The sequence below is a fragment of the Triturus cristatus genome, chromosome 12 (genome assembly GCF_964204655.1).
Source record: "Triturus cristatus chromosome 12, aTriCri1.1, whole genome shotgun sequence".
NCBI classification, from domain to species: domain Eukaryota; kingdom Metazoa; phylum Chordata; class Amphibia; order Caudata; family Salamandridae; genus Triturus; species Triturus cristatus.
This window is the reverse complement of record NC_140595.1, coordinates 104,312,628-104,325,610: the sequence shown is the minus strand read 5'-3', so window position 1 is coordinate 104,325,610 and position 12,983 is coordinate 104,312,628. Positions and strand designations below refer to the sequence as shown.

At 46.4% G+C, this 12,983-nt stretch overlaps 1 protein-coding gene across 3 annotated transcripts in view; it reads left to right on the top strand.

The window, feature by feature from the left end:
• The window catches only part of KANK3 (KN motif and ankyrin repeat domains 3), a 160,312-nt gene that overhangs the window by 67,900 nt on the left and 79,429 nt on the right, over window positions 1–12,983 (top strand). The gene's annotated exons all lie outside the window — the stretch shown is intronic.

The window sequence follows — 12,983 nt, the reverse complement described above, 5'->3', positions numbered from 1 at the left end:
GTAGTGGTGATCTTTACCACGCATACATACCCTTTTGCCAATCATGCCTTTACAATGAAATTATGCGGTAAAGGCATGCGTGATAAAGGAAGGCGTGGTAAATGAATGCATGGTTGAGATGCATTTGTGGTTGGGACCCCGTTGAAAGGGCACGCGTGGTTCAGCCATGCCTGCCTCTGTCCTTCAACCATACTTCAGAGTCACCTCTGCCCCTCGACCTCAATTCAGTCTGGTTAATCAGGGACTGTATAGGGGAAGATCGTAGAGGAGGCCTGTATATTGCATAGGGGGAAGGGACGTCTTATAGGAACGGTGGTAGGGCTGGAGTCCAGCAGGGGCGTAACACAGGCCCCCGCATCCCCCGCAGTGCGGGAGGGCCCCCAAGCTCCAGGGGCCCCCCTCAGCACTGCACTTCGGCCGGGGAGCTCCTGATAGAGTCCGGAGGGGGCCCCTCCACGTACCTTGCAGGGGGCCCCCCTCAATTATCGTTACGCCACTGGAGTCAAGAACAGGCATCTCACGACCTGTGCTCTCATCAACACATTTATGAACAAGGCAGTTAGGGTCCACAAAGGCAGCACGGCTCAGGCAATAAAAACTACTTGTGCCTACCCCTGTCTCTCTCCCCCCCTAGATTACTCCCATGCATTGTGTTACAGTAGTGATTCTGTGGTGCTTCATACCACTCACGAAGCCCGAGGTGATGGATGTGGTCTGCCGGCTAGACTGACAACTGTGGAGCAGGGCCGGATTGGGAACCAAAACCGGCCCTGGCAAAGGGCTCGGCTGCTGCCCCCCTCACCCATACCCCAGGGGTGCCGCCGAGCTCTTTGCCAGGGCCGGTTTTCAGCCGATTTTGTTACAGGGCCGATTTTGCTGCAAAAACGTCCCTGTAACAAAAACGGCCCCCAGGGGCCCAAAACTGGCCCCCACCCGTGCGGCGCACCGGGGGATTGCCCGGTGCCCGCTACGGCCAGTCCGGCCCTGCTGTGGTGCGGGGAAACCAAGGTTCGAGCCTCAGGGTTGACTCCACCTCCTGTGATTCTGGGCAAACCACTTCATCTCCCTGTGTCTGCCCAAAACATGAATGTGTCCTTGTGTAACGTAACGTGCTCATGTAAAGCGCTCCAATACCTTCGGGTCGAGTTCTCGCTATATAAATCTGCATTAAAAAAAGTGCTTGGGAATCGAGCTCTTTTATGGTGGTGCTTGGTTGGAAGACTGTGGGGCTGCAGTGTGGCCTTCGTGGGAAGGGTTTTGGTGTCGTTGGCGATGACCGAGGGATGCTCCTATCGATGTCGCATGTACTGGCACAAGAGTGTAGATCGGAAGGAAGGAAGCGATAAAGACACTTGCGCTCATGCGTAGTCCCCCTTCTGTATGGGTGCCAAATAGTCTGTTACTTGCCCCATGCGAGGTGGGGTGGTGGGATGTGGGAGGTTTTGTAAGTGGGTGGTGGAGGTAACTCTCCAAGATCTACAAGCCATGATCTACGTCAAACATGAGGTTCAGAGGCGCTCCTATCAAGCCACGTACCTGCCCTTAACCACTAAGGGGAAGCCCGGAGAGGAGAGGGAGGGTGCCTGGCCGGTGTCTGACATTTGTGAGGGTGGATCGATCTGTTTGCTGAGTGGGCATGCTGTGGAATCAGGGTGGCCAGGTCTTTACTGCCTTCTTGAATTGCAGATGTTCTTGGATGATTCTGAACTTTGTCAGGAGAGAGTCCAGCGTTTTGATGCTTGGATGGAGACGGACGATCCACCGAGGTCCATCTTCTTAAAATATGGCAGTCAGTAGGGGTGCCGGCTAAGAACGCGTGGGTGTATTCATTGGGTATCTTTGAAATTTTACCTGTATGAACTATTACCAGAGATGCCTCTGTGGGTAGTGTGGAGTGATTACTTTTGGCAGCCATAGGAATACTTAGTGTGCTGGGTGATGTGGTGACGTATTCCATCTTTAGATGCAATGTACCATGACAAGGCATGGTCATTGTTGTTAGGACAACACCCTTCCAAGGTCCCAGAGTGTCCAGTCTCCTCACTCTTGGACAAAGAATGTGTCCACCTCTTAACTCCTCATTGATGTCCAGTGCTGTTCCAAAAACCTTATTACTAGGCCTTTGGTAAATAAAAAACCTCATTAAGGTCCTCAGCCCTGTCCAACTACTTGACTTCTGGTAGGCTCTGTCGGTAATTACAAATCCAAGTCAAGGATATCCTCTCATTACTTCAAGGCTTCCTTGAGATCAACCACGTTCTCAACGCTTGTAAATATGTTTTCATCTAGTGTCGAGCAGTAACTTTAACACGGTGGCCATACTGGGTGGCACCCATGCCTCTCTTTTATCAGTCTACTTCTCCTTAAAGAATATTTTAGGCATGGTATTAGCAGTCTAATGGTTCTGAGCCTAAAAAAGTGCTCTGTCTCTGGCACTGCTTAATTTGTAAAAATATATGTGCCAGGGCCCTCATCAGGAGGCCACTGCAGCTTGTACCACCAAAGGCAGTACCAACACAATTAGCCATCACACACCTACAAATTTGACAATTCACCCTATTCCAGGCCCCAAAAGCTATAAGAATGGCTTGGGCGGCAGTATTAGTAATTTGTAATGTATATTAAATTACTAAACAACTGTTGTTGTGCTCATCTTTAAACTAGCCAGGCAGCGCCACCATGTGGCAGACTGTTACAAGCCTGATGTTGACAATTAAGTGCCGATGCTAAGCACCGGAACCTACCGGCTCAAATTAAGCTCTGGTCTGTGGCCTTATACTTTATATAGGACTCCCTTGTGACTTACAATATTGTCATAGTGTACAGTACGGGTGCATTGTACCACTTCAAGGTTGTCCATAGAAGGTCCAGAAGGGCTCATACATGCCATATTTTCAGGATTATCACATAAGATAAACATGCGTACAGTTAATATAAAAGAAATTCATTTTCAGCCTCAGTTATCATATTGAAAATACGACACGCTTACTGCCTATGTGGCCTATGCTCGATGCCCATATTTTATATAGTAGCATCTATCATATTCTTCCCAATAAATAATTTTAAGGTCATGGAGAAAACTAAGAAGGTCAAATGATTCTCATCCGTACTGCAATATACCTGCAGACAAAACTTTAAAAACACATCACCTTCAAACCACCCTGGCAGGTAGGTCTCGGAAACCCACTCCTCCCTTTGCTGGACAACCAGAGGGAGAACCCATGAATTTGGATGCTGATGGCATAATAGGTGAACATGTGTAATGGTAACTGCAGTTCAGAGGAGTTCAAGATTCATCTGTACCCATGGCACATAAACTATTAAGGAAGGAACAGAATGTAGGAGATGCAATACCAGTGCTTAATTTGTAAAATAATAAGTGCCAGGGCTCTGACCAGGAGGCCACTGCAGCTTCCCAACCCCCTGCCCCGTCATCGCAGCCAATGACGGTACCAAAACAATTACTAACCATCTCTCACGCCTGCAAATGCGACAGTTAAGATTATTTCAGGTCCACAAAGCTAAAGGAATGGCTGGGCAGGCAGGTATTAGTAATTTTTAATGTATATTGTATTCATAAACATCCGTTGTTCTGCTCATCTCTAAATTAGATGAGCAGCGCCATCGTGTGGCAGACTGTCATAAGTGTGGTGATGACAATTAAGTGCCGGTGCCGAGCACCAGAAACCACCTGCTCAAACTAAGCAGCGATGCAGTGTAATAGTGAGTGAGAAAACTGAAGTAGGAGTGTGGATAATGCAAAAAAAAAAAGAACACACGCAATGATGGTGTATTTTACAGAACACAGTACTGTGGAAGAATGATAAAGGCCAGGAGAAACTACAGAATGTAACCTCAGACACATCCTTGGGCCTTTGCTGTCTGACTCCCTGAGCATAAGTTCATAGGTAGAAGTCTGAGTTGAAGGTAATGCTTTGTAAAATAATACTAAGAGGTAATTAAACCCCTTAACAACTTTTCATCATAATTTTCTATCACTATAATTATGTTTATATTGTATTAATTCCATCATAATGCTGAAACTAAATGGCGAAAGTTCAATCTCTTTTTTTTAATTTACTAGACATCAAATGTACAAGTGCAAACACATTTAAACCCAATAATCCAAATATATATATATATATCCATATAAGCCCCTACTCCAAGTGGAAGAGAGCACGTACACGAAGAATGCTAGGTAATGAGGCATTTATTATTCCATAGGGCCTCCTCCGACCCGGCACACAAGAGAGACGTGTTTCGGCTGTCTCAGCAGCCTTCCTCAATCCGAGAGATATATATATATATATATATATATATATCAGCACAAAGAGTCACTGTCGCTGCACCACTCGTCCCGGGTGCTAAACTCCAGCGGTGGTGAGCCGCTAATCCTGAAAACCCAACGGCGACTGTCTTCGGACGCCAAGTATGAAAGCACACACAGAAGTTTCAAAACAAAGTGCTTTATTGTGCAGACCCCCTACACTATCTACCAATCAGTTGTCCTCAGAGTGTGAAAATGTATGAGGTTGGTGGGTATATCTATATATTTTGCTGTGCGTGGTAGACCTGCATCGAAAGGACAAACTTCAGTAACTTAAAAAGTAGCCCCACATGGTGCCCACAGTTCCAACACTTTTGAAGTAGCCTCATATGCTGCCCAAACTGTCAAGACCCCAACTTTAAAAGAAGTCCCCCTTTCCAAGTCCTCGTTACCATAACATAGGACGTATTCACCCTTTTCTGAGGCCTCAGTGCCCCAACTTAGAAAATACCCCCTTTTCCAAAATCCCCACTACCACAACTTTAAAAGTAGCCCAACCTTTCCTAAACTTTCATTACTACAACCTAGAAAAATAAATCACCCTTTTCTAAGCCCTCAATACTGCAACTTAGAAAATAGTGCTACCTTTTTGATAAGCCCTCATTATCGCAACTTAAAAACTAGTCCCCACTTTCATACTCCCGCAGTACTACAGCTTTGAAATTAATCGACCCTTTTGCAAGCCCTCTGTTCCCGAACTCACAAAGTGAGACAACAGTGCCTTACCCCTCAACAGTGCTACTTAGAAAGTACCCAACGCTTTACTAACTCTCTTTACGACGACTTACAAAGTAATATTCCATTTCCAACAATACCTCTGCAATATAGACCGTTCTCCCAGAAAGCGAGTGCACACTTTGATTAACAAATGTTGCGTTTATGCTGTTTTTAATAATAACGTCACCGGCCTGGGCGGATAATCTCCCTTTTAGTGTTCAAACTCGTGTTCACCATCATTGTTTACGTCAGACATACAACTCACTGCGCCACTCTAGCGCCTCTGCATATGCGGGATATGTTGCCAGTTTTACGGACATAGATACAACTTGAATTAAGCTGAATAAATGTAGCACTGAAAATTACACATTTCGAAGTGGAGTCGAGGCATCGAGGCACAGGGCCAGCGCCTTGAGGCCAGAGATATGGAATATTTGAGTTTCGGTATCCTTGAAAAATGTAGCATTGAAGTTGACGCATTTCGAAGTAGAGTCGAGACATCGAGGCACAGGGCCAGCGCCTCGAGGCGCGAGGTATGGAATATTTAAGTTCCGGTATCGTTGACACGCTTGTAGCACGCGGCGCTCTCTGCTGTTAACGCTGCGCTGTGAAATGTCACTGGACACGCACTCCTGTGGCACACACGCCTCCCCGGGGCACTTCCGCTTCCTGGCAGGCCTTGACATGGAGAGGTGAAGGGCCTGGAATCCGCCTCAGGTGAAATTCTGAGAATAGTTCAGGCAGGTAGCGCACTCTGCCAGCCCCGGTGGGAGGCTCGCGGAGAGCCTCGCTCACAATACCGCTTTTGTTTCTGTTGTGCAGGCAAACCATGAAGTGCTGGGTGTGAAAGTGCCACTTAAGGGGTACATTGCCTGCCCTGGCCTCTGATAAGAGAGGAATGACCCTTCCAGCTGCTTGTGAAATCAGGTGACGCCTCAGCCTGCTGCAGTTGACAGCACACGGCCAGCTGTCCCAGGTGTGACGCAGACGCCTGCATGGCAAAGGACAGCTGCCATGCCGGGTCTGGTGGCCCAGTGGACTAATGTGCCCACTGCAGGGGCCTGTGTTCAACCTCATGGTCAAAGGTTCAAATCCCAGCGGGTACACTCAGCCTTTCATCCATCTGAGGTCGATAAAATGGGTACCATTGCGTTGGGTAACAATACACATCTGTTATTCAGCACCAAGATACCTACGGGTGAACGTGTGCTTTACAAATACTTATGCTAGGGTTATACTACAGTATTGACTATCTAGAGGGCTACTTAAACGCTAGCTTCACCACTTAGGGCATCTTGGCGCTACAGAGGATGATGAATGAACAGGCCATGAAGACAACTCACTGACGTTCTAGCAGTCATGGAAGCTTGGTAATCCGCCACCTCCGTTCTTCGTCCGTTCCCCCACCGCCCCTCTCTTAAGACGCGCCGGGCACATGTCTAGAGTTTAGCGAACCAGGTGAGCTTCCAGAAATTGGAGATGCTACAGTCTGGCCAATCTTTCAGTCAACCCGCCTCATTTAGCTGTGGAAGAAGGACTTCAACACAGGGCCGGAACGTCACGGCCATGGCCCTGTCCTGTCTATGGCCATTCATAAGACGGTCCCAGGAAACAAAATTAAATATGTCCCGGACCTGCAGGGAGAAAAATCTGTATGTGCCAGGGATATTTTTCTGTTGCTCCTCATCAATAACCCACTTATTGGGTAGCAGGGAACGTCGCCCCACTCGTCAGTCACAGAAAAATAAAATGATAATAAAACATAATTTTATTTTTCTGTGACTGCCTTTCTTACGCATGCGTGTAGTTGGGGCGGGGAGGAGTGGTGGGCACTCAGAAGTGCGCATGTACGTTTGGCCGGCCGTCCTAGGCCAGCCAAACAGACATGCGCATTTCTATTTTTGGAGAAAAGCCGCAGGCTCCCAGGCACTGTCTGAGCGGCACACTAGGCCTCTCAGATCAATCCTGGCGCTGCTCTCGTAGCTTGAGAGGAGAGTCTGGATTGGGTAGGGAGCCTGCTTTCCCAGGGACTGCTGAGAGAGCACCGAGGAGGGCGTCAGAGGCAGCGGCTAAGGTAGAAAGAAAAAAATGGTTCATTAAAAAAAGTATTATTTTCACCCCTCGCCTCCCCATCGTCAGTCTTTCCCCTGCCCCCCACTTTTGTTTTATGGCAGCTACTACTGTCGGGTAGTTATTGCTAAAAAGCAAAAGAGAACGCAAAGCGGCCCAAACAACATGGCTGCCACCTCAACACCGAAGAGTGACGTAAGTGCATCCACAGCAGCAGCAGATGAATGTTTACTTCGGAGGTTCCTGCCAGGCAGGCGGGAGGGGTCCTCCACTCTGCGGGCAAAGGCGAGTGTCTACGCCAACACAGCGCGCCGCCCGCCATATAATAAATCAGCCCCTCACTCGACCCATTTTGAATATTTCATACTCTGTATATGGCCCAGCTACTTTAGAATGGACTAGAATATTTCCTTCTCTGACTACACCATGTACCTATAGTCTGTAATGACTCGTCATACAAACTGCAGTGCAAACCTTACTCCGTTCTTTAAAGCCATGAACACAAGCGCGGGAACAAATTTGAATTTGAGCGGTGTTTGGGATTACCAGGCATATCCGTATCCTGACTCTTGCAGCAAACTCACACCACCACAACTTTCCCGAGGTAAATTTCGTCAGGTCTAACAATAAATGAAATAATAAGAGAAAACATATGTGAAAGATCTCATATAGTTGTGGGTGGGACATTTTTGGGTAAGTAAGCACTTGTGCTCTCTCACCCCTGGACGCTATCTTAGAACAGAAAGATTACTGACGCAGAGAGATGACATCACTTCCCTTTCCTGCGCTCCTTTCGGAAGTGACAAGAACGTCGGTGGCTCTTGGATGACCTGCACTGCTCAGCATAGCAGATAAAACTTTGCACATTTTCCCAAAAATGTTTGTTGATCATTTTCACAAAGATAAGTCACAAACATCTGGCAGGCCCGGCAGTAATGTTTATCACAAAGTTGCATGAGAAGACAATGAAGTGTAGCTTTAACATTAATGAGTGAGTCATTTTAATAATAAAAGCAAACAGACAGTAATAAAAGCAAATAAAAGACACACCCTGTCCTTAGCTCTGATTTTTAAAATGAATTGTTTGTTTTATATTAAAAGTCTTCTGCAGTGCCAATACAAGACCTATATTGGAGGTAGCGAGCTTTCAAATCCATATTTCGGTATGAAAATATTCAAGATTAGTTTCAGATGCTGGCTTTCATCGTTTCATTGAAATACTAATCTTTAAAAGCTGACCATATATTATCAAATCAAAATACTACCAGTTCTCTATCTTAGAATACATCTCACATGATACTAAATCTGCCTGTCTATGTAAACAGTTCTCTGCCAAAATCAGACATGAAATTATACTGTAGCACGGCTCAATTTTTTGTTCTCCGATATGGATTTGCTGGCCACTTTTTCTCTATTTTGGAAAGACTCGGATGTAAATATCAGGGCCAGACCTGCCATTATCAAGGTAACACGACATGCGTCCGCACCTAGCGGGGGTGGTTACAAATTTATTTGAAAAAGACTCTTTTTTTCTTTGTAAAAGGAGCGCTCCTGCTGGTGAAATTGTATTTTGCCTGGAGAACAGAAAATATATCTGGGAAATAAAATATACGAATATCTGTACTGCACTTCAAGGCATTGATTTTTACGTTTAAAAAAAAAGTGCGGATACACTTTAAGCTGTCATGTACGTTTTAGAAACCGCAATCCGAAACAATTGGCTTCAGTCTAAGCAAGCATGGGCGTAGTTGGATATTTTGGCCATGGTAAATTTACTGACTGCACAAATCTAATCTTTAATGAGTGTTTCAAACTATTACAGTCATTCTTACTAGTCCAACCATTGTAACGGTGCCATCGCTTTTGTGCCTTGAATTACGCAAATCCATTTTCAGATCATGAGCAAGTGAAACAGCAAAGGGTATAGTAATCATTTGTCATAATGATTAAAGAATTAACTCAAACGACCATTGGTACATTAGTGAAACTGCCAGCAATTACTCCAACAAACAGTAATATACTGAAATGTCATATTTCTTGACATAATGTGAATTTACCCTGCTAAAACGGATTATATTCCGCGATACAGCTCTGATGTTAACTTACTGTTATGGCTCGATTCTCTGTTGAAATTTGGCCACAGGACACTGAGTGTTTTTGCTGAAAGGAGGACACATGCAGTGAGATTGAAAACTAGAGACTTTGGGGCCTATTACGATGTCGGACAGATGCCCGTCTCAGAACTGGGACCGACCGACTTCCGGTCAGCGGTCCCGACCTCCCAATTAGGATGCGACCAAACACTGTTCGGTCGCAATCTGACATTTCCTTACGGGTGAATGCATTATGGCCGTAAACCGGCCGTAGTGCATGCTCCCATATGAAATTGGGAGGTGTTGTTCATCCCTGCACCTTGTGGCAGGAACCTTGGGTGCCTACCATGAAGTGCAGGGATCAACAGGGGGGCACCATAGGTGCCCCGTTGGACCCCAACCGGAGGCTGCAGACACAAGCGGGCCCTGCTGGGGGCCCCCAATCACGCTTTCTGACATGGTTTCCATGTTGGACAGGCCGGAATGGAAACCATGCTGGAAACTGTGCATTGTAATTCCAAGGGTGGGAAGGCCCGCCCTTTGGGATTACGAGCTGGTTCCGCACGGCCGAAGAGCTCCTTGAGCCCGTCGGAAGCCAGACGGAAAGACCGGCTGGTTTAATTTCTGACCGCCAGCATTGTACAGTCGGAGCCTTTCCAGGTCGCATCGTAATCGGCCCCTCAGTGTTACCCTTAAGGCAGGAAAGTCCAGCATTAGGCCACAAGGGACAGGGCTGGTCCAGATTTACTTAATTACCACTGATAATGTGAATGAGTTCCATTTTAATTAATCAAACATACATATCATTTTAAACTGTGGCTACAGGCAGCTTTGTCGATTACCTTATGTCACCAGTTCTTTCAAAAAGACACTAAGAATTACTCGGCAAGGTTGGCTGTGTGTCAGGCCGTTCAGCCATTCGCGTTATTGTCGTTTTCCTGACCTGCTATTGGATGCCTAGACTGCCAATCAAGTAGAGAGAGAAACAGCATCATATCTTAATTGATCTGGTCCTGTTCTGCCATCTCCACCTTGGTTGCTGCTCTGCATTGTGTCATCATCATCATATTTCCTTTATTTTGGTTGGATAAAACCCAAAAAGGTACAATACAAAACATTTAAAAATAGAGATATAATAAAAAAACTTGCAAATTTATTTTGAGAAATTGTTTCTAGGTAATACTAAATCGTGTGAGAAATTCCTGTCCAAAAAATACAAGTCTCATCATATTTTTTAAGATCCCTCATATAATCATAAAAATGTGACGAGGAACATGCCTCTTGTCATATTTCTGTGAATCTGCAGCATGGTTTATAGTTTTACCTCCTTTAAATCTGTCGTTCCTGAGCTAACCTTGGACGCCCTCGCTCGAAAAGAATGTCGAGCAGTAACTTTACGTGACAAGAGGCTCTGGAGCCAGCCCAAACCACAAACATTTGAGACATTTCATCCTCCGGAGGGAACGAATTTCGTTCCAAGATGCCTGGGGTCATAAGGTAGTGCAAATGTGTCACAATGCAGATCAGAAGTGTGGATTGAGCGAGCATACCTGGTGTGAAGAAAGGCTCATTTTGTCCACGGTCATATCAAGGTGCCAAATCTATGTTCTAAAGTGGCACTCACAGTCAATTGTCGTCACATATGTCTCAGGTGCGTACCTGTTCTAATATTATCACTATTCCGGGCAGGGCCGGACTGGGCACCGAAACCAGCCCTGGCAAACTGCTCGGCCGGCCCCCTGGAGAGAAGGGGGTGCGGCTGAGCTGTTTGCTAGGGCCGGTTTTGGCCGATTTTGTTACAGGGGCCGATATTGCCAGCCCCGGTAACAAAAACTGCCCCCCAGGGGGGCAAAACTGGCCCCCACCCTGGCAGCCCACCGGGGAAACGCCGGTGCCCGCTATGGCCAGTCCGGCCCTGCTTCTAGGGCTTGTTTTATCAACGCTTTGCACGCAGTGCCGTCTTAACGCACGGGCACGCTGGGCAGTTGACTGGGGGCCCCCCGAGCATAGGGCCCCATGCAGACCAGAATTCAACACTAATTTTCCGTTAAACATTTTTATTCCTGTGAGTGGTTGTGTAGGCAGGGCCCAGTGCACTGCTTTGCCAGGGGGCCTATAACGCTGTTACGACGGCCCTGTTTGCACGCATGCAAAGTCATGAAAAGTGATGCAAACCAGCACAACGATTTGATTTTGTTATTTACTTTCAAACTCAAAACTTTATTTGTGAATGGAAGCTGCCTCGAAGAAACAAAAGTAGTGATAGTCCTGCTTTCATTACTTTACATCAAAGGGTACATGGGCAGTCCCACGCTACCGCTCGTGGTATTTGACGATGTTACTTCTGCTCATTTTTGTAGACAGGGTTTTGCACCAAAAACCGATGCCTCATTAAAGTAGGTACATCATGGGGCACTTTTTCCTCCAACCTTTTCAAATTGCATGTGTGCTGCAGTGTACAGCACACATACAACGAGTGAACATTGTGCACACACACAAACACACAATATTCGGGAAACAATAGTCATGTCAGACAATATGTTTGTATGATATATTCTGACATATAACCCCTGTGGACTCCAAGTAGGCCACACGTAGACACTGTACTCTGCAAGTAGCATATTGCGCCCCCAGCTAGACCACCTTACACTACTCCAGGGGTAGCACATGCCCATAAACAATTCTACGGGCAGCGCTCGGCATCTCAGCATTCCCTAGACACTTACCTCTGTATTAAACAGACATTCATTGACACAGTGCAGTAGAAGTAGTGGACATTCACAGGCATTGCCCTGCAGCAGCAGCAAGAATCCTCAGATCCTGTCCTGTACTTTAGGGGTATCACCCTTTCCTATGCACAGTTCTGTAGAGACAGTGAGCTCACGCATACTCTGTACTCTAAGTAGTATATAGTCTCCACCACTGTACTGTAACAGTAGCACACTTTCCCAGACACTGTTCTGTAGAGACAGTGATCTCACACATACACTCTACTCTATGAGTTGTATATAGTCTCAGACACAGAACTCTAGCAGTAGCACACTTTCACAGGCACTTTACACTAGTGGTAACAAGAGTTCTCTACCTCTGTACTTTAAGAGTAGTACCTCTTCCTAGACACTGTTCACTAGAGGCAACGAGCTCCTATAGACGCTGTACTCCTTGCGTAGCATTTATTCACGGACACTGTACTCTTCGGGCATTGAACACACACAGACACTGCTCCAGGAGTAGTGCACCTTACCAGACGCTGTACTCTGAGACCTGCAAAAAGAACAATCGTTGTAACAAAAGTACTCTGAGACCAGCACATCTTCACAGACACTGCACAGCACATCTTCACAGACACTATACTCTGAGACCAGCACATCTTCACAGACACTGTACTCTGAGACCAGCACATCTTCACAGACACTGTACTCTGAGACCAGCACATCTTCACAGATTCTGTACACAGCACATCTTCACAGACGCTGTACTCTGAGCCCAGCACATATTCACAAACACTGTACACAGCACATCTTCACAGACACTGTACTCTGAGACCAGCACATCTTCACAGATTCTGTACACAGCACATCTTCACAGACGCTGTATTCTAAGCCCAGCACATCTTCACAGACACTGTACTCTGAGACCAGCACATCTTCACAAACACTGTACACAGCACATCTTCACAGACACTGTACTCTGAGACCAGCACATCTTCACAGATTCTGTACACAGCACATCTTCACAGACGCTGTACTCTGAGCCCAGCACATCTTCACAGACGC